At 48.5% G+C, this 24484-nt stretch overlaps 1 protein-coding gene across 10 annotated transcripts in view; it reads left to right on the forward strand.

Annotated features, from left to right (window-relative positions):
* The window catches only part of LPP (LIM domain containing preferred translocation partner in lipoma), an 826113-nt gene that overhangs the window by 15645 nt on the left and 785984 nt on the right, over positions 1-24484 (forward strand). For 4 of the 10 annotated variants that reach the window (XM_075507128.1, XM_075507132.1, XM_075507127.1 and 1 more), the window contains exon 2: positions 11660-11766. The gene's annotated coding sequence lies outside the window, so the exon portion shown is untranslated. Of the gene's footprint in view, positions 1-11659; positions 11788-15725; positions 15830-24484 lie in introns of those variants that run through there. The other 6 variants (XR_012776441.1, XM_075507126.1, XM_075507133.1 and 3 more) reach the window with 2 other exon arrangements.

Genomic DNA, 24484 nt, shown 5'->3' on the forward strand with positions numbered 1-24484 from the left:
CACCCCTCTCCTTACTTCTCCAAGAATCAAAAACTCTATCATTTTGTGATCACTATGCCCAAGACAGCTTCCAACCATCACATTACCCACAAAATCCTTCTCTGTTCGCAAACGAGGTCTAGTGGGGCACCTTCCCTAGTTGGCTCACTCACCAGCTGTGTCAGGAAGTTATCTTCCACACACTCCAGGAACCTCCTAGACTGTTTCTTCTCTGCTGTATTGTATTTGCAGCAGACATCTGGTAAGCTGAAGTCCCCCACGAGAACAAGGGCTAGCAATTGTGAGACTTCTCCCAGCTGCTTATAGAATAGTTCATCTGCCTCTTTCTTCATCCTGGTTGGGTGGTCTATAACAGGTCTAAAACAGACTCCCATATGAACCAAGGTTGACTTGGTTTACCGCTAATTAAAAGCCAAAAGGATATGCAGTCCTCCCCAAAATAACTACCATCTTTGGTGAATGGAAGAAAACTCTGGTTCCCGTTTGTTTCCAGACCCTTCTGTTTTGCCGCGTTACCCTTGCACTGACCATGATGCATGGGAGGGCCCCAGAATGGCCAGCAGCTCCTTCCTGCTGCACAGGGAGTTTGTGCTTGAATCCTTTCTCTTCTGTTGGGCCAAAGGGTAAATACTGGAAACGCATGGAGTTATGAAAAATTTTGTGAAACCTAATAGTTGCATTTAGAGGGAGGGGGGAGGATGTGTTTTCTCAGTGGGAAGCCACTAAAGGCGACAGAGGCGAGTGTGTGCACCCCGCGTTCAGGAGCATGTTTTTATCTTGACTTTTTATGGGCTAAAACCCAACAACAACAAAAAAAGGTTTTGACTGTGTCTGTGCTCACTACCAGGAACCCCGAATGCAGCTGCTGGAGTTCGTAGATAATTTGGTTTCTATCAGTAATTGGTTTCAGAGACGCATTAACTTCCATGTGTTGTTCTAGGCCTGGTGATGTAGTGGAAGGTGTCCTCTCTCCTCCCCGTTTGCTCGACCTCTGCATTTGACACGTTTCCGTCACCGTTGGGGCTGGGCCTGCAGCAGGAGGAGGACAGAGGGTCTCCTCACTTCTGCTGATCCTAAGTGTTCATCGAAGTGTTCAAGCTCCTTCAGTGCAAATCGGAGGGGCTGTCTGATGTCACCACTGGGTTGAGGACTGGAAGATGTCCAGTCCAAAGTGGTCAGGCTCCCTGGCAGCAAGGGCTGGAGCCCCGTGGATGCTGTTTGCTCTGCGTGTGGAAAGGCAGAAGCACACCTCCAGTCTTGCTACTTATCACCCCCATGACCTTATGGTGGGGTTTTTGCCTCTGAGCACCAGCTGGTGTAGGAGGAATAGCCATCTGGGCAGTGGTCACCAGCTGAACGTACCTCCTCTCAAAGCAGTGGTACAGGGATGGGCAGAAGTCTCCCAGGACCAGGTTCAGAGGCCAGGGCAGGATCAGCTCCATCCATAATGCTCCTTACGGGGATGTGCCTAACCTGCTGTTGGAGGCTGGCGATGGCAGCTGTGCCTGCTCACCTGCAATCTCCTCCTTTGCTTTGCTACCCTGGGTGCGAAAGCAGGTTGTGTTCACTTTGCACAGGGAGCGTTCCCAAAGTTGCTGTGCTCGGCTGCGGGGCTTGCAAGGAGCAGCAAAGGGGCTTTATTTTCTTAATCTGCCTGTTTCACAAGGTAGTATCTGGCTGTGCCTTTAGTAACATTTTTTTTTTTAATGCAGATCGAGTCCCCTGTTTTAATTGACTAAGCAAAAACAACTTGAAGAGGGTACGAACCCATGACCTTGAGATAAATAGTTTCTCACTGAGTCCCCAAGCCTCTAAGCAGCCCTCTCTTTTGAGAGTAGCGTGGTTTAATCAAAAGTCAGAGGTTTTGTTGTCTTTGAGAGCCACAGAAAAAGAGGGCGACGCGAGCGCGCTCTCGTCCGTCCTCCATGACTGCAGTCATTCTTGGCCTGTCAAGTTCCCGCTGAGCTCACTGTGCTTGTCCTCTCTTCCTGGATGATGGCTCTCTTGACCCTCTCTGCTCTCTGTGAACGCTGATAAAGGCCTGGTGATCGAGTCAGCTGTGTTTCTGGGGGTTGTAACTAGATATACAGTGGCTGCGGGCGAATGGCTTACGCGAGGCTGGTGTGAGCTTCTGTGTGCAATGTGCAGATTTGCAGCCTTGATAGGACAGTCTTCACTTGCCAGCTCTTCCCACGCAGCCTCCCATGCATGTCTCCTGTTTCTAGGCTGAAGGCCCAGTGTGGCATCTCACGCACCGCTGCGTGGTCAGTCTTGGCAAGTGCTGACTTGTGCATGGCCACTGCTGTCTGAGACATTGTGGTTGCTCACAGAGGTCCCACCTCATTTTATTGTCTGTGTTTCCTTCTTGGGTGGTGGCCAGGCATGTGGCTGTACCTCTTGTGATAGGTGCAGTATTAGTCTGTCTTTCTCTTTCCTCCTCTCCTTCCTTCTTCCTGACTGCAGTCACTAATGCTCCTTGAGCCTGGCTGATGGCTGGCAAGGAGCTGGTCTTGCTTGCTTGCAAGTTGGATGCCATCTTCCTTGATGTTGTGCCAAGTCAGTCTTTGAAAATATCAGCTGGCACGTCCTGGAGAGATCTTTGTCTCCAAAAGCTTCTGCAGTTCCTTTCTGTTTTTCTTCATCACCAAGTAAAAAAATAAAAACACTTGGCTTTATAACATAAATGCTGGTTTCAAGGCTGGCGACAAAATTCCCGCTGACAAGCTCAGTATGGTAGGGTAGGAGTAGGCGAGGACAGGTATGATGGTGTTACGCTGTTAGGTGCTCCCGTGAATCACACCAGCGAGGTGGAAGCAGGTTGAAGAGACCTTTCTTGGTCTCAAGTGTTTTGTACCCTCGGTGTGATGTTGCACCCACACACTGTAGCTAATGTTTCAAACAAATAGGCATGTGCTCTTCCAAAATACTGCGCCTAGGTGCAGCAGGCTGGAGGATATTGTGTGGCAAACTCTTGGAAAGAACACAGAGAATTAATAGCCAAGAAAACTTTGTGCTGAGAAACCATCAGATACATGGGAAGAAGCATGATCTCTCCCTGTGAGTACTGATGAGGTCCAGTAAAGGTGCTGAGGATGTTTAATTGGTAGCTTTGCTGTTGGGCAAACCAAAAGCCTCTTTCTTTCCACCAAGAAACAGGAACGTAGTAAAAATGAACCAAATCGTACAGGTCCAGGGGTGCAGTTTTATAGTCATTGTTGGTGCTAGGCAAAAAATAAAGGAAATGCAATGCAAGTCCAGCTTATGTACTTCTCTGCGTCAAGATAAAATGGCACACAGGGGCTAAAGACTTGCTATCCTTAATTTTTAAGGAGAGGAGACGTGACAATACTTGCACTTACTGTACTGAAAGAAGTTGTGAGATAAATCACAATCCCCTTTTATAGGCAATTAATTAAGCTCCTTTGGGGGGAGGATAATCTGCAGAATTCCCATGGAAGTCTGCACAGCTGGTTTTCCTGCACAAGGTGATGGAGGGATGTCCACCGCCTTCCCTTTGCTTGAGCCTGAGCCCCAGCTGGGAGGACGGGAGTGTGTATAGGGCCGGGTGCTGAGCCAATGGCATGATGGCTGCAGGCTTGTGTCCCCTATCCCCACTGCTGTCGTCTTGGGGTGGGGAGAAAGTCCCTCCCTGACATGTAGGGGAAGCGTGTGGAGCTGCGCGTCGTCCTGCAGGTCGTTGTGCTGAGATAGACGGGCATTTGACAGCCTCGCTGCGGGACGGCGTGTGCGCAGTCCTGCTGAGCCAGGGGATTAGGATCGCCTTTCCTTCCCATTGTCGTGCTGCTGTGTGCACTGGAGACCCCCTCCGTCCCCTTATTTTACTTATTAGTGCTGGGCTGAGGCTTGCACACCCCAGGGGTGGTGGTGATGATGTTCAGGTGTCCTTTGGCAGTGGCTTTGTCTGCGGTGAAGATCCGGTGGCTCAGAGGAGCGAGGAGCAGCACAGAGCACCCTTGCCATCGTCCCTCCCCATCCCAGCCCGGGTGTGGGGGCTCTGCGGTGACAGACTAGTTTTGCTGTCACAGGGAGGAAAAGCATAAAGCATGGCCTGAAACGCTGCCTCTGTTGGGTTTTTTTTTTTTTTTCATTCTTTTGGTGATAAGGGCCAAAATCAATGAGGAGCCTGGCTTCCAGCTGAAGTTGAGGTAATTTAGGAACTAAAACAGCTTTTTAACGTATTTTCTGTATGTCTCGGTCTCCATCTATGATGGAAGTAATGGTACTTTCTTGTTCAGAAGGCGGACACATCCACAGGCATCTGTGGTCCTCCTAGTTTTGAAATGTAGTAAGAGCAGTTATTAGGGCTTGTCAGAATCGCTCCAGAATTTTTTATCTGTATTTGGTATAAATGGCTCCTTTCTCAAAAATGGAGTTTTCTGCGGGAAGCGTCAGCTTGCAACTCAGTTCTTGTTTTGTAATGGAAAAAAATTTAGGTTTTTATTTTTTATTCTTCTATTTGTGATGGTAACAACATTTGTTGAAAACAAAAATGTTTTCATGAAAAGCAGTTGGTGGTGAGGCCGCTCCATTCTCTGCTGGCTGATTGCCATGCTTCCACGTTAACCTGGGCCCCTCTGCCCCATCAGGGCTTTTTCTGTTTTTGAAGGAATATGCTTCCTCGGCCTCTTGATCCAGCTGTTTGGAAAGAGGAGCAACTACACTGAGGAACTCTTCTTTTTTTTAAGGGCCCTTGTCACTCATCCCATCTGAAGGTGTTTGTTCCACGGCTGAAACTGGGGCAGTTTGCTATTAAGGTATAAAAATGAAAGAAGGTAGCTAATGCTCAGTCATCCTTGGATATGGGGGGAAGGAGGGGACAGACATTTCTAAACCAGAGAGATTTCCTGGTCCTGGCTTGTTGTGCTCTTTTAAACATCACGATGGATTACAACGCTTTCAAAAATACCTAACCTGACCAAGCGGGCACGGGAGTGGGGAACCCACTTGGCTGCCAGGTATTTGTTGTTATTTTCAAGTGATCTGGCCCAAACTGGATAAAACAGAAGCCTTGAACACAAAGGCTGTCTGGTCATGTAGGCTCAAAATTTTAAAAGTTTCATTTACAAATGGGTTTAAGAAGAGCGGTAAGAGAGCCCACCATGGTGTCAAGGGTTTCGTTGTGGTGGTACCCAAGCAAGCCTGGGAGAAGGTGACCTTTGCATTCAAATTTTGGCCATTTAAAACCAAAATGGTTAAAGGAACATCGTCCTTTACAATAAAACTTTATAATAAAACCCTTAGACTTGAACAAATGTGCACAAAAATGCCATCTCTGCCCTAGAAGATTTCAACCTAAAAGCGGGCTGCTGAAGACCCTGGGCTGGGAGTGGGGAGAGGTGGGTGCCTTCCTGACCCCCGTGCCTTGGGGCACAGCGCTCCTCCTCTGCTCCCTTGTGCTCTTGGTCACTGTTGGTCTGTTTTTCTTGACCAAGCATCTTAAGACATGGGAGGCGTGTTAGGGCAGCGTTCTGCTGGTGCTGCCTGGTGAGGATGGCCATTCCTTGGGGGGGAAAGAAATGACATTTTTTTGGTTTTGAATTGCAAAACTGTATCCTTTATTTGAAACCCAGGCTCTGTGGTGCTCTGATACTGCATGAGAACTTGAAAGCGAAATCAGTTATCCTTCTTTGATCAAGAAGCTGGGGTGCATTCGAGTGAGAAAGTGAAACTGCCCCCCTCTTGCTTGAGGTCTCTCTGACCAGGCTTAGTGAAATGCAGACAGCAAACAGTGGGGGGGAAAGAAAAAAAGAATAAAAATCAATGAGGCTGTTTTGAAAATCTTCCACTTCCAGTAGACTGAGGGAGTGTGAACAGCATGAGGCCGGTAGTCTGTGCTTGAAAATACAGGGTCCAATCCTGGTGTCAGTTACAGACACGTAAATCCCAGGCAGCGCTGCTGGCAGTGATGGGGAGCTGCTGAAAGGTCGCTCCAGCATGGGACCCGCAGGCTTTCTGGCACAAACGTGCTGATTCCTCTCATTCCTTAGCCACCCTTCTTTTCTAGCTGTCCTCGTGCCTTTAAAATAACAGGGATGTGACATGGCTAGTCCTGCTGATGGGCTGGTCCCCAACCATTGCCCAGTGGCTCTGGCTGAGAGCCAGTGGGGTGGCTCCTGGCTGCCAGGGTGCTGTAGGTAGGACTGTCTCACAGCTTCCTCGGCCACTGCTTAAATCTGTCCTGCGCCAAATAATTTTTTCGTTTGTTACAATACAACAGTCTCCGTCTGGGAAAGCTGGATGCCATCCCTTTGGTGCAAGCTGTATCTCATCCCTTCAGTGCTGCCATGCCGCTGGAGCGGTTTCTCCTCTTTCTTCCCCCTACTCTCCTGCTCCTTTTTTTCCTCTGGTTTTAGTCTCATTTTATGAACCCCAGGACAAACCTGAAAATCGAGTGTGACAGCAAAGATAAAAATGAGCCCCTTGGCCCCGAAGCCAGGTGTGCCACTGCTGCGGGACCCTGGGGCTCCCGCGGGGCAATGCTTTAACGCCAGGCTCTGCGCCCTGCAGCGTGCAGGGGCTGCCGGCAAGTTTGCTCTTTTATGGGAGCTAATTTTCCCCATCGGAGCTGATGATCCGTGCTGCAGCCAGCACCAGCCTTCCTCCAGCGCGATGGCCGGACCAGGAGTTTGGAAGCGATAAGTCCCATTATGGCCAATTTTGACACATGGGGTTGCGGCAGATTTAAAAGCAGCTCCATGCCGAGTACGATAAAGGAGGGGTGTGTGCTTCCTTGCAGATTGAAACTCACCATTTGCATAGTTGCTGCTTTACACCAACACAGGATCTGGCCTCCCAAATGGCAGCAGCCGGGTGTATTAGCCGTTGCTGTTTGTATCGATGACTCTCTGAGCAGGTGCCGCTGCTGGCAGCAGAGCGGAGGAAACGCGTCTCCAGCTTTTGTTATCTTGCGTGATCTTTTTATTAGATAACTTCAGCAGTGTACTTTTGAATCGAGCAGTTTAATTTTAATAAATGAAACCTGAGAAGCATAGAAGCAAACACTGAAAGCTGTTAGTCAGGGCCAGATCCTGCAGGCATCACTGTCCTGGGATAGCAAGATCAGTCCGTGTCTCCAGGTGGCTGTGTTCAAGTATAAAGCTACCCAGGCGTATAAGCTGAATTTTAAGTCAGGGTTGGACTCTGAATTGAGGTTTGCTTGTAAGGGGTCTGATTTTCCGATGTGTGAGGACATGGAGACTTCAGACGGCTCCCTCGGCGCTGGCAGTGGCCAGCACAGCTGAGGATCTGGGCTCCCGCAGCGAAGGAGATAACGTGAGATTTCTGAGTTTGGGGACTTTGGCCAGCAAATAACAAATATATTGGCACAGATGTAAAAATACACATGTCAGAACAGGGCAGGCTTTTAAGTGTTTTTCATTTAAAATGAAAAGGTCATATTGAATGGGGTTGTCGACTGGGGACACGTACATGCACCTGCCAGTCATATGGGGGGGACCCGTGTCAGTTCATGCTGATGGCTGACTTGCTGGGAGCTTGTCTGCACTTAAAAATTGATGACTGGAACGGTTAAAATGACAATTTTCCTTGTGGCGGTCAGGCTGAGCCATCTGGTCCACGAAGAAATGGGAACAAAGGATCCGAGCGCAAGGCTGCTTCATCCCAGTTTAACTGGTGTTCACGCTTCGACTTCTACAAGAATAGCCATACTGATTTAAAAAAAATTAAAAAATAATAAAAAAAACCTAAGCTCTGAATATTGGTAAGACTTTCAAGTGTAAAGGAGATTTAAAAGTGAATGCAACTTTTGAGCAGTCAGAAAAACAGACACTGTTCAGGCAGGCTGTTATGTGAGAAGTGTAATTAGCACTTGCTGAAATTATTTTCACAGGTAAGGTTTTCTTTTAAAGGGATTGGGGAGTCTGGTTCCTTCAGTTTCTAAGTGACCACTGTAAAGTTATGCTAGGGATGCCTGTTTTTCTGAAAGTGCTGACTGTATTTCTCTGAAACTTGGACTTCTTGCAGAGGTTTTAAACTGTCAATTTCTGAAAAATCTGAACAATATAAGAAAACTCAAACCATACCAGAGGACTGATATTTAAATTCAGGCATTGTAAACTACTGCTTTTAGATTTAAATCTGCAAACAGGAAACCTTGCTTTCTATACTCTACTTGTGTGTTAAGTTTATTCTTTTTTTGAGAAATGTTGATTCTTACTGTCGATAATACAGCATCAGTATTATCAGACAGTGAGTGAACAGATTGTTTCTGATCATCATGTATTTAAGGATTTTAGAGTTTGTAGATCTTAGCCTCTCAACTTATTTTCCTTTCAGCTTGGGATGGCTTTTTTAACTTATAATCACTTTCTCAGCTTTTTATGAGCTGTACCTTAAATTTAACTAGTTGGAAGAAACAAATGAAGAAAACAATCTTTTGCGAAATATGCGCTTTTTTGGTAAATTTGTGTTCCAGCAGTTTGTTCAGAGACTCTACTTAGTGCTTTAACTGTGATAGCCGATCCCTGCTGCTTGGGCATTTGCTTTAAATTACTTTGAAATGATAAATTGCCTATTGAAATGGTGCATTAAAATAAGTGGTCTGTATTGTGCTAAGCATAAAAATGAAGATGCAGATGTGCACGTGTAGGTGTATACAGACTCCGAAGTCTCGGCCACTGTAGCTGGTGATCTGGAGGCACAAGAGTCATACTGAGTTATGCCAGATGGGAGCTTGACAGCGTAAAGCTGTGTTACTAAAGAGGCTTTCCTGCTGTTATCTCTTGCAGGACTGTGATAGAAAGCTGGGATTTCATGTTGCAAGATGAAAATCAGAATTAGCTGTGTGCAGACCACTGAGCATCTGTTGCTGTGGCTCTGAACTAGGAGGACCTCAGTTTTTTGTAGCTAAAAGCCTGCCTGTTGTTACTATTTCTGTTGTAAAATTTCTGTTGTCTGTACTATTTCTGGATATTCCCCGTAAAGGTTGTTGGGGGAGGTGTGAAACCCAGAGGTGGCTCCTTAGGGACAGTCTTTGCATGAATTTCTCTGGGGAGTTCAGTGGGGGAAAGACTTGTGCTGGAATTGATGGCAGCAATTTGGGTACGTCTGTACTGTGCACTTGTTTGTCTTTCCCTACCTAAGCCAAAGCGGGAATGAACGTGACCGCGAGGGGCAGACCCTTTTTTGGGATTTGTCTCTCAAGGTCTTTGGGATCTGTTGTTGTCTCTTGCCTGCTTCCCCAGCAGAGCTGGCCTGGTTAAGGCATGGTTTTGCTAAGCCTCTGTGTAGTCCTCTCTGGTGCGAGGCTCTTGGGAGTGCTCCTTGCTGAGGGATGCGTACAGGCAACTGAGAAGAGGGACTTTGTGGAGAGGAACTCTGCCGGTCTTGGGGTTTGGGGGCCTTGAGTCTCGAGAAATGCTTCCCAGCGAGAAATGCTTGTTGAGATCATGTCTTGAAGATGTCTGATTTGGTCGTGGCATCATGGCTTGATGGCTTGTGATGCAGCAGATGTGTAGCTCTTCTGGCACCTTGGGTCTGTCCTCTGTATTCTGGGTATTTCTGCACTTAAAGACCCAGACTGACTTTTGCAGCCTTCTGCTAGAGAAATGGGGTCACAAATGGAGTAGTTTGACAGATACTCAAGGTAGATATTGCTGTGACCAGTCAGGCTGTCCCTGTCCTGCCCAGCTGTAGATGTGTGGCCAGGAGGGAGTGCATGCATGGGCATCAGTGAGTTGCTGCCCGTCTGGGACCATGCTGGGCCCCATGCTGCTGCTGGGGAGGGTGGTTTCACAGCAGGCTTCAGCTGGATGCCTTGGGGAGGGCATGTGGGGTCAGCCAGCTGTCCCCTCCTCACTCACAAGGTGACAGGGACAGCTAGCATGGAAAGTAAAGCCAGGCAGATGCAGTTCAACTAGCCAAGTCTGCTGAGTCCTATAATTGATCTTGTAAACATTTCTTGAGTTAAACCTGGTGAAAGACAAGCCCAAGCCAAGATCTTTTAAACACAGGTTGGGTCGCAAGAAATATTGTCTTACCTGGAGCTCCCGGAGGTGCTGTTGTGGGTTGAATTGAAATGATGTTGGAACCAGAGGGGAATGTTGTTGTCTTCTGCCTTTGCAGATAAGACCGAAGGGCATTTTGCCAGGAGCCTGTGGGAAGGACCTAAATTATATATAACTCTACATCATTTTAAAATGAAAAGTAAACATGCACAACCATAATATTTGCTTGTACTTGTCTCCTCCTTGATGGATGGAGAGAAATTGCTCTTTGGCTGAGTTCACCAGCAGTAAAACCCTGCAGTTACTCATCTTCATCCCAAGCCTGCAGTGAGTGGGAGAGGCCATTGTGATCTTGGTTGAATTTGTCCTCATCACACCTGAGGTGCTGAGAGTCCTGGGGACTTTTATACCTGTCCAGCCCTGTGGGAAATCAGGGCTGGGTGCCACTGCAGGGACTGTGGGACTGAGCTGGGAAGGTGCCTCCTGGGTCAGAGTGGACCTCATCACGCTCTTGTGGTGTTGGCACAATGGAGATCTACCACCGCTTGGGAGAGGCGAGAGCCCTGTCTCTCTCCTGGCTGCTGTAGCCTCAGGCATGGTGTAGGGGGCAAGGGGTGCTGGCAGGGGCAGGAAGCCGTCCCACCGGGTCACGGGGAGGAGGGACCTGACCTGTGAGCCACCATGACTCTTGCATTTTGCTGCATGTTGGTTGTAGACTTGTGGGCTCACATGCACCCTCACGAGCAGCACAGGTACAATGAACGCAAGCCTGAACTGAGCATTTCTGTTGTTACAGCAGCAAATAGCAGTAACTTTCTCTGCTGAGCAGTGATGACAAGGCAAGCCTGCGCTTGTCATGAGCAGAGATAGGGCCGTCAGGGCGACCAGGATGTGGCTGCGACAGGATGCTGGCCATGGGCTGGCGGGGGCAGGAAGGAGTGTGCAATTCAGATGCCACCTATCTCCCTGGATGCACCTGGCAGTGTGTCCTGGCAATGCCAGGTGCAAGACGACAGTTGTGTGGCCTGGCTGTCCCCTCTGCTCTACCTTCATCTTCTGCAGATGGGAAAAATGGCACCGAGTTGGTCACTTCAAGGAAGAGTTGTGTCTGCTTTGCAGCTACAGGAAAGAGTGAGGCAGTCTCTGATGGGAATTGGGCAGAGGTCCTCTGAGAAAAGGCTGTGCTGAGGTGGAGGACGAGGTGAACTGGATGGCGGTGTATGTCTGCTTGCGGTATTGGTTAACCCCATGAGCTTCAAATGGAATTAAATGATGCCTCCTAGCTCCTTGCTGTGCCTGAGGTCATAGAGACGAGCAATGGATTCACTCTGTTCTCTCATTGTATGCCTCATTTTACGTCTCCTTTTACCCCCTGCCCTTCTCAGGGGCATTAAGAGCAGTAAAGGAGCTGTGGTTTGAGGAGGTACGAGTTGTTGACCAAGCTGTGGCAGCTCACAGCTGGTACTAGTTGTTGGCCCGGTTTGAGGTGGTGATGCTTGCTTTTGGAGGGTGCTGAAAAGAGTCCAGGAGTATGGAGGCTTCTGCCTAAGAAAGCTGGGGAAGAAAATGCTGCATTTCCCAGAAGTTGTGTGGGTTAAACTTCAAGTTTTGGAGACAAGCCGTTGGGAGGCCCATCCGGCGTGCATCACATGGGTATCTCTCTCTCTTCTCAGGGCTGGGAAAGAAACCCAAAGTCGTGACTCCGGCAGAGCCCTGCGTGTCTCCAAAAGCCTCGCTCTGAGTTCGTCCCACCCAGCAAGGCTGTGCAGTGTGAGAACCGGTATGTAAACACATTTCACAGGTACAAGGGGCAACTTCTCAGAAGGATTTGTAGCTTTCCTGACCTTGTTCATGGTTCACCTTGTTCATGGCTCTCTGCAAGATCTCTCCTAATGGAGTGTGGAGGTGGGGTGGGATCACTGGAAAATACAACACAAACTGGTGGTTCCCTGGTGGTGCTTGCACCCAGAGGCTTTGGTGGGGAAGGGCTTGGCAGCAGAGAGAAGCTGCAGGTGTTCAGAAGTCATCTTGGACTATGACGCTGAGGCTTTAGATGCGCTCTGTTGGGTGGTGTGTTGTGCGACAGCACGCACGGATGGGTGATGTGGGGGGTAATGACAAATGCAAGCATGAGAAATGCATATACATACATATATATATATATACACACATGCTGTACAAATCGAGGCACATGGAAACAAAGATGTGCAATGCATATATAGTATATACTATACGGTGGCGTATGAGAGCTTGGGGGTGTATATACCAAATGTCTGTATATACTATATATGGCGTTAAAAGAATGCATATGCATTCATGTTCTCTTTTTTCTTTTTCTGTCTCTTCTGTCTTTCTGTGGAGCTGTTGCAAAACTACCAGATTCAACCTCCTGGGGAGCCTTTCTGGCCAAGGTTTTACAAGCCAGCACCTGCTTTGCCTGCCTGACTCCTTTCTATATTTATTCCTCTGCACCCGGTTTTTGCCTTTGCCTGCAAAGTGGAACTGTCACAAACATTTGTGCTAACTTTTGGCTGCACAGGACTTCAGCTTGCAAGTCCCAAGTCTGCTCTTGTGCATGTTGGGGGAGGAGGCATATGTGTGCATAGTTGTGCATGTGTGTGTATGAGCATCCCTGGTCCTTGCTTTCTGCATTACGTGGTCTGTGTTCCTGTGATGCTGCAGCAGTCCCTGTGTTCTGTATGCCGCGCAAGTTGTGCTCTCTGCCCCTTCAAGACATTTTTATGAATCAAATATTCTCAGTTGTCCTGCTTAAGTAATGCCATTTAAATGAAATTAGCCATGCCTGAGCCAGTGGCTGATTGATAACGATGTATACTGCTGTGCAGGAGCCTTGGGTTGGATTTTATTCCCAGGCCCCCAAACTTTTACTTGCCAGGGTTAGGACTGTGGCAAGGAAAGGGACTTGTGGTGCCATGTAGCGGGGGCTCCTGGTTAGGCTGTGGTTGGACCACAGATGTGTCCATCCCTCTGGTTCCTCTCCTCTGTGTTGTTTTGGGGTGGAAGGTGCTCTGAAGCAGAGATGCTGAATGCCAGCTGATGCTTAGGTACCACTGTTTAAAGTGAGCACAGTAGCAAGGGAGAGGGTATAATGCTATTTCAGCTGGGTAACCGAGGGGAGATCCTGGTGCTGTCCTGGGGAATGTGAATCTGCGGGAATAGCTGCGTGGTGGGTCTCCAGTCAGCAAATGCTCCTCAGAGGAGACGCGCACTTGTTCCCGGTCCGATGGGTATGACTTGTGTTTAGTGAAAAGCAGCGCTGGGCTGCCGGCCAGGAGCCGGGAACCGGCTTGTCCTTGTGTGCTCAGGCCCCTGAGCTCCCAGCCCCTCTAACAGCTATATTCATTTCTGGCACGGGAGTCCTTCTAAGGTCACAAAGCCATTAGTCCTGGGTTTCAACCCCAGAAGCCATAAAAAGTACCCTGCCTGACCCCTGTGCAAAGGCAGAGGCAGCGCGAGCAGCCTGCGTTCCCCTGGGTTTCGTTTCCCTGTCCCCACTGCGTGTGCCATTGCAGCCTGTGTTTCTCTCCTGTTCAGTAAGCCCTTTGCCTCTCCAGCTGACACGGCTGATATTTCCCCCGCTGGCAGGGCAGGCGAGGTAGTGGCATTTAACTGTTAAGGAGAACCTCGATCTGTTTGTGCTGCGGGAGCCCAGAGCAGTGAGGGCTGGTGCACACCTGGGACGAGAGTTTCTGCTAATGCAGGTGTTGCTCCTCCACACTTTTGTTCCCTTCCTTGTCTTACATTATTGCCTACTTCATCCCGCTGTTTGTCCGTGCAAAAAGCAATGCCATGGGAATTGTTTTCTGCTAGAAGCTGGAAAACTGAGTCAGAGTTTGTAAAACCTGCACCTGCCTGACCCTTCTTAGCCTGGTTTTGGAGCATCTTCTAGCACTGTGACTGCAGTGCTCAGAATATCTCCATTTCTGACCATGGAAAATGCTCCTGGTGACCTGGCTGCTGGCTGGGGCGCATGGCTCTGGGGGAAGTTTTAGTGGGTTTTTAGAAAAATAATTGATCAACTGCCCACCAAGAGCTAGTCCCAGCCTGCATTACATTGACATTGCCCTCGTGTACCACTTAGTGCCACTTGTACTGTTGGCTCTTTAAAGCTGCCTTTATAACTACCGGCGTAATGGACATGTGCTGGTGCTGCCTTGCAAGATTTATTTTTTGCAGTGGTAGTGACGGGTCACTAAGTTAAATGTGGTGCTTATTCAAAAAGGCAGAAAGCTTTGTTTTCTTCTAAAGCAAAGGTTTACATGTTTTCTGTCACCTGTGATATCAGGGGCTAAACTTGTGCTGCCACGAGCCCCTGACCTCTGCCTAGTTACTGGAGGTAATTGTACAGCCTCTGTCGCTGCAGGATTTTGGCTCCTCCCAAAGCCTGTGCTTCAGTACCAGTGAAAGCCAGATGTACTATAATGTTGCTTTTTTACAGTTTGTTTTGGCCATACATGGGCAGAGTCAGCTCTGGAATTCCTTCCCTATAAATTCAATAGCATCTTGTGGGTGGTGCTGGGGAATCACTCTGGTCTGGTTGGATCGCCTTGGCGGCCTGTTCGCCTTGAAAACGTCCTGATTTGCACATTCCTGAGAGGCTGCCTGCTCCTGGAGCCCATGGCTGCAGCTACCAGGAGGCTGTCGTCCTGTGCTGGCAGGCGTAGTCACCTCCCTGCTGCCCGCAGGTCAGCTGTTGCAGCAGGGGAGCGATGCCCGTGGGAGCAGTGGCATGGGTATAGTGCTCCCGTGAGCAGGCAGACTCTGCAGGGACAGTTGTGCCCTCTAAGCATAACTGTTCTGCTTCCTAAATTTGCTGTATGGGCTTGAGCATTGAACCTCAAGCCCCTCTGCCAGGGGTGGGGAGGCTGGGCACTCCCCAGTTCCCGCCTGCCACGGGATGCTGCGTTGTGTGTCCCCGCAGGGACTGAGGAGTGCTGCCATCCTGGGGCTCCTTGTCCCTGCAGGGACATCTCGCCTTGTCCGAGCAGCATGTTCCTTTCTGCAGAGCTGTGTTTTTTCCTTTTGTAAAGCAAAATCAAATAACGCTTTTTGCAAAGCACCAGCTAGCTGAGCCGGCCAGGGAATCTTTCCCTGCCCAGGTGAGCAGCCAGCGTGGGACCTGGCAGCAGGACCTCTCTAGTGGAACTGATTGCTGAGCCTTGCCTTTTCTGGTGCTGAGCTGGTGTCACTATAAACACAGACTGAATTTGCCTATTTGCCTTCAAAGAGCACTTAAAAAAATAGTTCTGGGAGGTTTTCTGCTGATGAGTCGAGGGATGAGAGGGAGGTTTGCTGTAGGGGGCTAGGGGCGACGGCTCCTGGAGCTGCTCCCGTTGCATGTCCCCGTGCATCCCTGGGAGGGGACAGAGATGCAGTGTCACCCACCGAGCCAGGAGCCACCAAAGCGCAGGTCAAGACGGCGACGTGTGGCCCCGTGTCCTAGCTCTGTGTGGGTCAGCGACAGCGATGTGTTCAGCTCAGGCTCCAGAGGGGCAAGTCATCCCCGTGCCAAAGCCAGGGAGAGAAGGGTGATTTTTTTTGACATCCTTTGGAGTTTTGATCTCCATATTTGGAAATGTTTACCCATTGCTCTGATCTATTGCAAGGGAGGGGAGGTGACTCAGGGTCTGGTGGAAGCAGGATTTGAATTCCTGTAGTAAGGTTTTTTTCCGCGCCCCCCCCCCCCCCTCCCTTCCCCCCCCCTTCTTGTTTTGGAAGCTTGTTGTGGTCAGTTTTCAGTTCTCTCTTGCTCCTGGACTTTGTTCCAAATTTGATCTGCTCGAGAGGGAAGTGTGTTATCGAAGGAGCTTGCCTGGATGCTGGTAAGTACATCATTGCTGCTTTAGCAATCAACTTGGGATTTTTTTTTTTTGTTTTGTTTAGTCAGATGGATTGCATCAAAGCGTGTGTGTTGCTGGTGAGGCAGGCATGTAGATCACCAGTCAACAGCAAGGGACCCAATGAAACCTTCTGTAGCAGGCTTAGTGGATGGGTCTCAAAGGTAAAATGTTTCTTCAGGCCTAGGTATAAAGATCATTTAAGCCAGCTTCTCTTCAGTCACGCTCTTCCTCTTAGTTTCGCTGGTTAATGCAGCAAGGCAGCAGAGCACTGTAGAGTTAAATGAGTATATATGCATGTGGTCAGCAAGTAAAATATAGCTTAAGTATGATTTCTGTCTCCTAAGCAAGAGTGTGTGTTAAAAAGGCTGCGTAGCGTATGGATATATTTCTCTCAAATGTTAATATTTAACTCTGTTTTGTTAGGGACCTGAAGAAGTTTAGCTGCTGTAACTGGATGAAGGTTCAGTGTCTGTTTTTTCCTGTTATTCTTTATTTTTCCTTAGCGTGAGGTTTTTAATGTCTGGTATTGCAGCTGGCTGCTTCTCTCCACCCGCCCCCCTGCCTTCTTTCTCTTTCCTGAAAGGAAACTGCAGTTCATCCAGACAGTCAGGGGCGCGGAGGGAACCTGGAAGATGCTCTGCTTCCTGTTTTATTCATGGCAGCTAAAACCATGCTGGGGAATCTGGAGCGGAGATCCACCGTCCCGCATTCCTCTTGTCATTTGGAGCATGTAACACTTATAGAGTGCTTTTAAAATGGCTCCGGGGGTTGTGTAGCAGCCAGTCCTGTGCCTCGGACAGAAAGCACTGCACTTGGTCCTTTTACTTGGGAAGGGGTGTTGGTGAAACACGTTTTATAGTTCCTACTGCTGGTTAGTGATGCCTGTATTTTCTTGGCTAACTGGTATTTTTAGGCTGATTCAAACCTGTTGTTATCATGCTCTCTCTGTTTTAAATTGAAGACCTTTGTTAGAAAGTTAAATCTCTTGTTGGTTTTCTTTTGCCCTTTTAAATAGGGATTAATACCCAGTGTGAGGTTTGGTTTTCCAAAGATGTGGATTTGCAGCAGGTCCTTGAGGTGTGAAACTGGTTTGATTGTCTGGGCAGGGAAGGATACTTGGCTTAGTTTGCACGAGGATGGGAAGTGAGCTGAAAAGCACTCAGCCACAAAAGGTGACGAAGAGGCTGCTGGAGCATATTCCTGCAGATGGGACGTGTTGGGAATTTGCAGAATTTAGCTGCATTTTAATCCTTGTTGTTTCAACAAGCTACTTGGATTACTGCAGCTTTTGGGGTCAGGGCCCCGCTGGGCCAGGCTTGGTACTGGTGCAAAGGAAAGAACTGCTGTCCTAAAGAGTGTACAGCCTGAACGGGCAGTGTAGGTGATGGGTTGGAAAACAGGACACCAGGGAGGCGTATGGAGCTGTTGCAGCACGTGAAGCCTCAGCCCATCGACTTGCCAAGGAGCCATCCATCCTCTGTCGTGCGTGGTTGTGTGAAGCCGTGGAGGGCAGCAAGCCGGCGGTCTGTGTCGCTCCTCGAGTGCTGTGCTTTGCCTTTGCACATGTGGCCCTGCACGATGGGGGATGCCTCCTCCCCACGCAGCGCTTCCCCAGCTCGGCTGAGCCCTGGATCAGCCCCTGCTTCTGGTGGCACTTGGATGTGGGGTGTCCAGGCTTTGCCAGCTGCTTGTAGCCAAGCTTGGTGTTTCAGGGACAGTACGGCAGGACTGGAAATGATGATGCTCTGTTCCCCTCGCCGTTTCTGCCCTTTCCCACTCATCAGGACAGGCTGCTTGTTGGAAGACGAGGATGAGCAGTGCCTGGGTGCCGTAACGCAGGGCTCCGGGCAGTGCTGGTTGGGGCCATTAATCTTCATGTCCCGATCCTTCTCTGTGCAACACCTCATCGCTGCGAGGATGTGACTGGAGAGCTGGATGGACTGTAAAGGATGAGCTTCCCAAGTGCTGCCTGTGTCCCCCTGATGGGTGCTGGGCAGGGCTGGTGGAGCTCAGGAGGACGGAGGATGCCCACGGCCGGGACCGCAGCCTGCTAGGGCTTTTTGTCTGGTATTTCTCCAGGACCTGGGCAGATCCAGTCATCACTGATGCTAACCAGGATCCACAGTGGATTTTCTTCTGCTCCAGAAACACAGCCATTAAGGGCTGACCTGTAAATTAATACAGCTGTTAAAAGATTTTTCCTCCTGCAGCCTGGCACCCTGTAGACGCTTGACTCTGAGAAGTCTTCCATGGTGCTGGACCTCGAGTGTGCTCAGAGAGCTCCATGCCTGCCTTTCTTAAGCTTCTCTCAGTCACTTCTAATGATGTATTAAACACAGAGGATTTGCTTTAGCTCCCATGTAAGGAGGATTGGTTCGCAGCCCATCCTTCATCCTGGCTGTTGCACCCATCGATCCAGGGCTGGCACTGCGCAGGACATGGTGAAATGGTGACACTGTCACTGTGTGACTCGGGTGCTGTGAGGGGATTTAGCGTGCACTAAATAAAGGGGTGGGTGTACGTGCCCCACAGCAGGTAAGCTACCCCAGATAGCATGGGGCTAGCACACGTGGGCATGGAAGGGATGAAGGAGAGGCAAAATTACAAGCCTCCATGGCTCTACACATCTGATACTTTGCATTTCTGTAGGCAAAGGTTTCAGAGCCCTTAAATACTAAATCGTGCCCACAGGCTGAGGAAAGCTGTATCATCCTGGTGTGCAGGTGTAGAAACTGAGGCACCGTGTGGCAAATTTGGGAAAAGTGCAAATCTCTGGGTTCCACGTGACAGTTCACGCTCAGCTCCTGCAGACAACTGGGCGCTTTGCAGCCTTGTGTCAAGTGGTACTGTGAAACCCATCTTTCTTACTCCAATAAAGTCGTACTTTTCTGAGCACTAAATATTTCTGCATCAGTTGCTTAAAGGTAAACCAAGTCGTATTGAGTATTTCATAAAGTTGATATACGTTGCTGATATGTGACATGATCCCAACACGTATCGTTACTTCAGGAATTTCCAGATGGCACCTTACATAATTGTACCACTGCTCCTTCCTCGGATCTGGGCAAAGTGCAGGCTTTTAAGAAATGTCTGTTGTTATTAGCTTTATAATACACATTCTTGTGTAACAGCTGTTGCAAGCAGCAGGAGGTCTCACTCGCAGCCCAATTCTTCAGCCAACTTTGAGGGGGGAATTTGCTCTTGTGAACTAGGTATTTGCATTTGGGATGAGATCTCCCAAATGAGAAAAACTTGTTTACCTCCAGTGAGCGTGTTGGTTCAAGGACTAGCGTGCCTGGGAGGAGGAAACAAGTTGCTCTTGTTGCTTTACCACAGTCTTCTAATCGTTAACTGTGCTTATTGCTTGACATGGGGGGGATGACTACGTTTTAAAGAAACATCAGGTTTTGAAAGCCTAGCTGCCTGCGGTGGGGAGGAAAGAAGTCCTTGTGCTGTGCTGTCTCACACCCCTACTGTGAAAATATCACAGGGACGAGTTCCAGGGGAGCTGCCCGTTTTTGGCAGCCACTTCCCTCCTACATCCTTGTTCTTCAGGTAAATCCCTCTTCAACTCCGATAGCCGTTCCCCTTTCCTCCCTGAAAAGTCATTATCATCCCTTGAAATTAAGGAAAAGACAGGAGGAGGGAATAAATGGATGTTAAGAAGTAGAAAACAATCAATTAAATAGTACATAGCATGTAATTTTCCTTGGAAACTTACCATGAAATTGAGGAGCACTTTAACAACTAGTAATTTAAATTGCATTTGAACACTGCTAATGGGTTGTTTGCATGGGAATTTTGATCATTTCACAGCAGGTCGTTGTCTTTAGTACCCCTTCATTCAGTTTAAAAATAAATAAATAAATAAATCTCATAATGAGGAAGATGCTGTAGACAACCAGTCCAACTGTTGCTAGTAAAAGATGGTACCCTGGAAATCTTGCAAGGCCCTGTTGCATTCAGAGCCGTTTATCATAGAATCATAGAATGCTTTGGATTGGAAGAGACCTTTACAGGTCATCTAGTCCAACCCCCCTGCAATGAGCAGGGACATCTTCAACTAGATCAGGTTGCTCAGAGCCCTGTCCAGGCTGACCTTGAATGTTTCCAGGGATGGGGCATCTACCACCTCTCTGGGCAACCTGTGCCAGTGCCTCACCACCCTCATGGTAAAACATTTCTTTCTTAAATCTGGTCTAAATCTGCCCTCCCTTAGTTTAAAACCATTGCTCCTTGTCCTGTCACAGCAGGCCTTGCTAAAAAGTCTGTCCCTGTCTTTCCTATAGGTCCCCTTTAAGTACTGGAAGGCTGCAGTAAGGTCTCCCTGGAACCTTCTCTTCTCCAGCCTGAACAACCCCAACTCTCTCAGCCTTTCCTCATAGAAGAGGTGTTCCATCCCTCTGATCATTTTTGTGGCCCTCCTCTTGGACCCGCTCCAACAGTTCCATGTCTTTCCTGTGCTGAGGGCTCCAGAGCTGGACGCAGTGCTCCAGTGGGGTCTCACCAGAGCGGAGTAGAGGGGCAGAATCACCTCCCTCGGCCTGCTGGCCACGCTGCTTTTGGTGCAGCCCAGGATACGGTTGGCTTTGTGGGCTGCGAACGCACATTGTTGGCTCATGTCCAGCTTTTCATTCGCCAGTACCCCCAAGTCCTTTTCCGCAGGGCTGCTCTCAATCCCTTCATCCCCCAGCCTGTATTGATACCCAGGGTTGCCCTGACCCAGGTGCAGGACCCTGCACTTGGCCTTGTTGAACCTCATGAGGTTCACATGGGCCCACTTCTTGAGTTTGTCCAGGTCCCTCTGGATGACATCCTGTCCTTCTGGTTTACATCCTTATCATCAGCTCTTCCAGTGTTAAATTCATGGGAATTTGTCGCTTTCTATCTAAAAATGCTTGGTATTGCTAAAAGGTAGGAAAATAACATTATCCCCGTTGCATTCGCAAACACGATGGAGGCGGGGTGGCTGAAGAGGCTCCTCCAGGCTCACAGGGCTGGGGTTTGCAGCCATGGGACCAACCCGGGAACACAGCCCGTGGCTCCGTCTTTATCACCTTGAATGAATCATAACAACATTTGGGATCTGATCCTGGCTCGCTGCATCCGAAGAGGAACAACAGAGAGGTGCTGATCAGCTGTAGCTGCGGGGTATTTTTACTTATTAGTCTTGTTTTTCCAGTGTTTAATGCTCTCCTCCACCATTATTTTACTTATAAAATGCCAGTGATTTTCAGCAAAAGGCAATATCAACCTAATTGTGTGCTATTTTGCCGCTGATTGTGCTGGGAACAGACTCTATAGGAAGGCAAACGCAAGTTACTTGTCGCCTGTTGCTGAATGAACATCCCATTTTCAGAGCAGGGTTTTTGCAAATCCGTGGGCACGCTTAGCATATGGAAGGGGGTTCCAGTATCAAAACAAATCTGGCCTCCTGTTTCTGGATGTGTAGGTTGTTTCTTAGAAGATGGAACCTTTAAAATCTGTCCCTGCAAACATGGCTGTTAAATCCTGCTATTTCTAGAGACGTGAGGCAGCTGTCTGCACTGAGATAAGCTATAAAAAGGCAATATTTTCCAAAAATGGCTTTTTTAGCTATACCTGCCAGACAGCTTGGCCAGTGGGAGTTCACCAGGAGTGTCGCCGCTGCTGCCCTTTTATGCACAGGGTGCTGAGCAATGTAAAAACTTCTGGGCAAGTCTCCAAGGGCAGCGTTAAGCACCAGCTCTTCAGTCTCTCTATCTTGTGAAATGCTGCTATGCAGAAAAGTGCATTCAGCGCGAAGGAAGGGATGCTTGTTCGTTTGATTTGTTCTTACGTGATCTCCTGTTGTTTTCTAGGTGATTGCTTTGTCCTGGACTTTTGTTCTTAATTCTCATTGCATCTTTCTTGTTGCTGACTCAGTGACCATCTCCTTTAATCACAGAGTAGTTTGAGTGCCCCCCCCAGATTATTTACTGGAAGGCATTCCTGTTTGCTGTGTAGTCTAAGGGTAGCTGGTGAGTTCAGATGAAACCAGTAACAAGAATTGTAATTTTTCCTAAAGGTCTGGATGAGGTTTCTCATAGCATAACGGTGTTATCGCTTGTACTTCCTGACGCACGCGCTACCCGCAGTGCTTTGTGAGTTATCAGCTAATTCTCCACTGAGATGTATGAGTATAAGAAAGCTACATCAGATAATCTCGTAGAGGCTGTTAAGACTGTAGGGACAGAGAAGGACGTGGCTTTTGAGCATGCTCCCAGTGAAGAATTTCTGAAAGCTGGGAGGGCACTGGAGATGGGTGTTTCGCAGCGACCGAAGTGATGTCCTCGTGTAGGCGAGGGGCTGGTGTGTAGGGGGAGGCAGGGGGTGAAGTCCATGCGGTGGAGGACTGCAGGGGGCCAGAGAGTAGCAACTTGGGGCGTTAGGAAACCCCAGACAACTCAGGTTCTCATGAGATAAGGAACAGCTGATTGCATCAACTCTGTGAACTGTCTAGCAACTACTTTTGCCCTCTTCTTTTTTTATTTTTTTGGTTGAATGAGCATTTTATCACATTGATTCCTGAGAAGTGCTACTCCCGCTATGCCAATCCCCCATCACGTGTGGGCGTTGTTGCCAAACAGCCAGCTGCTTCGATGCATCCTCTCAGCCCTGACATGGACGGGGGTTTTTGCGTTCACTGTTTTTTTTTTTTCCCTTGGAGCATGGGCTGCCTCTTAGTCACCTCTTGATGCCCTATGTGTTGTGGGTAACTTTTCTTCATAACTTTTTTTCCTTACCCCAGCTTTCCATTTCAAGAGCCCACTTGCCTCTTTTTCAGCCTCCTTCCAAAGGGAGATACACGCTTGGCTGGTGGAAGGCAATGCAGGTTTGATAGATGCTCCCCCAGCAAACAGCCGTGTGTGTCTGCTCATCCAGAAACCCACTGAAAACTGAATAGAAATGAGGCATGTGGGGTTTGAAATAATTCCAGTGAGTTATTTCTGGCCATGTTCTCCCCTTGCTAGTGCACATGGTGCTCCCACGAGCTCCTCTGCATCTCAGGGTTTGAGCTTATGGGTGAGCAGCACTGGTAAAGGCGCTTTGTTTCCCTACCTTCCTCTCTCAACTATTTTTTGAAGAATGCTGATAAATTTAAGTGATAACCTTGTAACTGAGAGATAAGGAAGAAAAAGTCTTACGGGTAGATTAGTTTGCAGTGGAGAGAAGGCAAACACTAAGGGAGCTCGGTGGAGGGAGCCCACGCTGAGACTGAAATTCAGCCCACGCTGAAATGCTGAGACTGCTTATTTATCATTTACCCACCGTAAATGTATACTGGGCTTTACAAGTGGAGAAGACAGTCCTTGTCTTAAAGAGTCTGCAATCCTAGGCACACAAATATGCACTTGAGGGCTGGGGAAGGGAGGGCATGGGTGATTGCTGGAGATAGAAATGCAGATAAAGTGGATTCCTAGAAGAAAAGGACTTCTGAGGTGGGAGTTGTGGGTGATGAGAAGGATGTTTAAGGTGCCAGAGGACTGGATAGACAGAGGAGGGTAAATGGGTATGGAAGACCTGATGAGAAGACCTGAAAGGAAATAAGGTTGAAGGGGAGGGTAGAAAGCGAGAAAAGAAGTAGGAGGAAAAAAAGAGCAACGAGTCAGCTGTGGGAGGGGATACTGTGGGATGCTGTAGATGAGAGTTGAGATGACCTTAATGTCTCTTCGTTGTGTGTTAAAAGCTATGCTGTAACTCAGCTACTGGGATTAGTCATCTCCCAGCGTATGAAGTACCAGTTTCTTCTCTGAATGGAGAGTACTGGTCCTAGCTGAAGTCCAGTGCTGGAAGATCTCTTGGCTGGGCTCGAATGCCCTGTGCGTCTGGTGGGGTGCTAGGTGGTTACACATTGTGCAATCCCATGTGTGCACCATTGCCAAACCTTAATAGGCAAGTGCATAAGTAACTTGCCGCCTTCTGCTTAATGCCATCAAAGTTAGTCCTCTAGAGAGACTTAACAAATCAGAGATTGGCTTGTGTGTCTGTATATATATATTTAATATCAATGTATATGGTATGGGTAGGTTTTCGAGTGCAGCAGGCTGCACTTCAGTGGCATCTGATGAGATATGGGTGGGATCAGTGGTTTATGTTGCGCCATACCCACTCCCCAGTAAAAGAGTAGTAATCTTTGCACAAAGGTCCTTGTGCATTAACTTCCATGGAACTGAGGTGGAAAAACTCACTGGTCAACTGGTTCCTATGTGTGCAGCTTTCAGTTCCCTAAAAAGACCTTGGGACTTCCACAGCTTCCTTTGGGGTTTTGTTTCATTCCCAAGGACTGAAGGTGTTGAGGAAGAATTTACTGTCACCAGCCTTATTTCCCTTTCTCTGATTTTTTCTCTCTTTTTGAAAGTGGTTATCCTTGATGTTTGGCATTTATACCCTGGCAAGTTCCTGTAGACTGGAAAGTCCACAGAGCTCTCCTGAAGCAGTGGTAGTAGCTTCATGTAGACCCTTTTCCTCCTCAATTTGATCCTCCTCCAGCTTGCTTATCTTTTTTGGGGGCTCGTGTCTGATCCCCATCTGTTTTTTGGGTCTCCTTTCACTGCTGATGCTTTCCAGATCTTCCTTCTGGTTCCTCATTTCCTCTCCAAAGTAGTCCCTCATCCT

Source organism: Mycteria americana, chromosome 7 (genome assembly GCF_035582795.1).
Source record: "Mycteria americana isolate JAX WOST 10 ecotype Jacksonville Zoo and Gardens chromosome 7, USCA_MyAme_1.0, whole genome shotgun sequence".
NCBI classification, from domain to species: Eukaryota; Metazoa; Chordata; class Aves; order Ciconiiformes; family Ciconiidae; genus Mycteria; species Mycteria americana.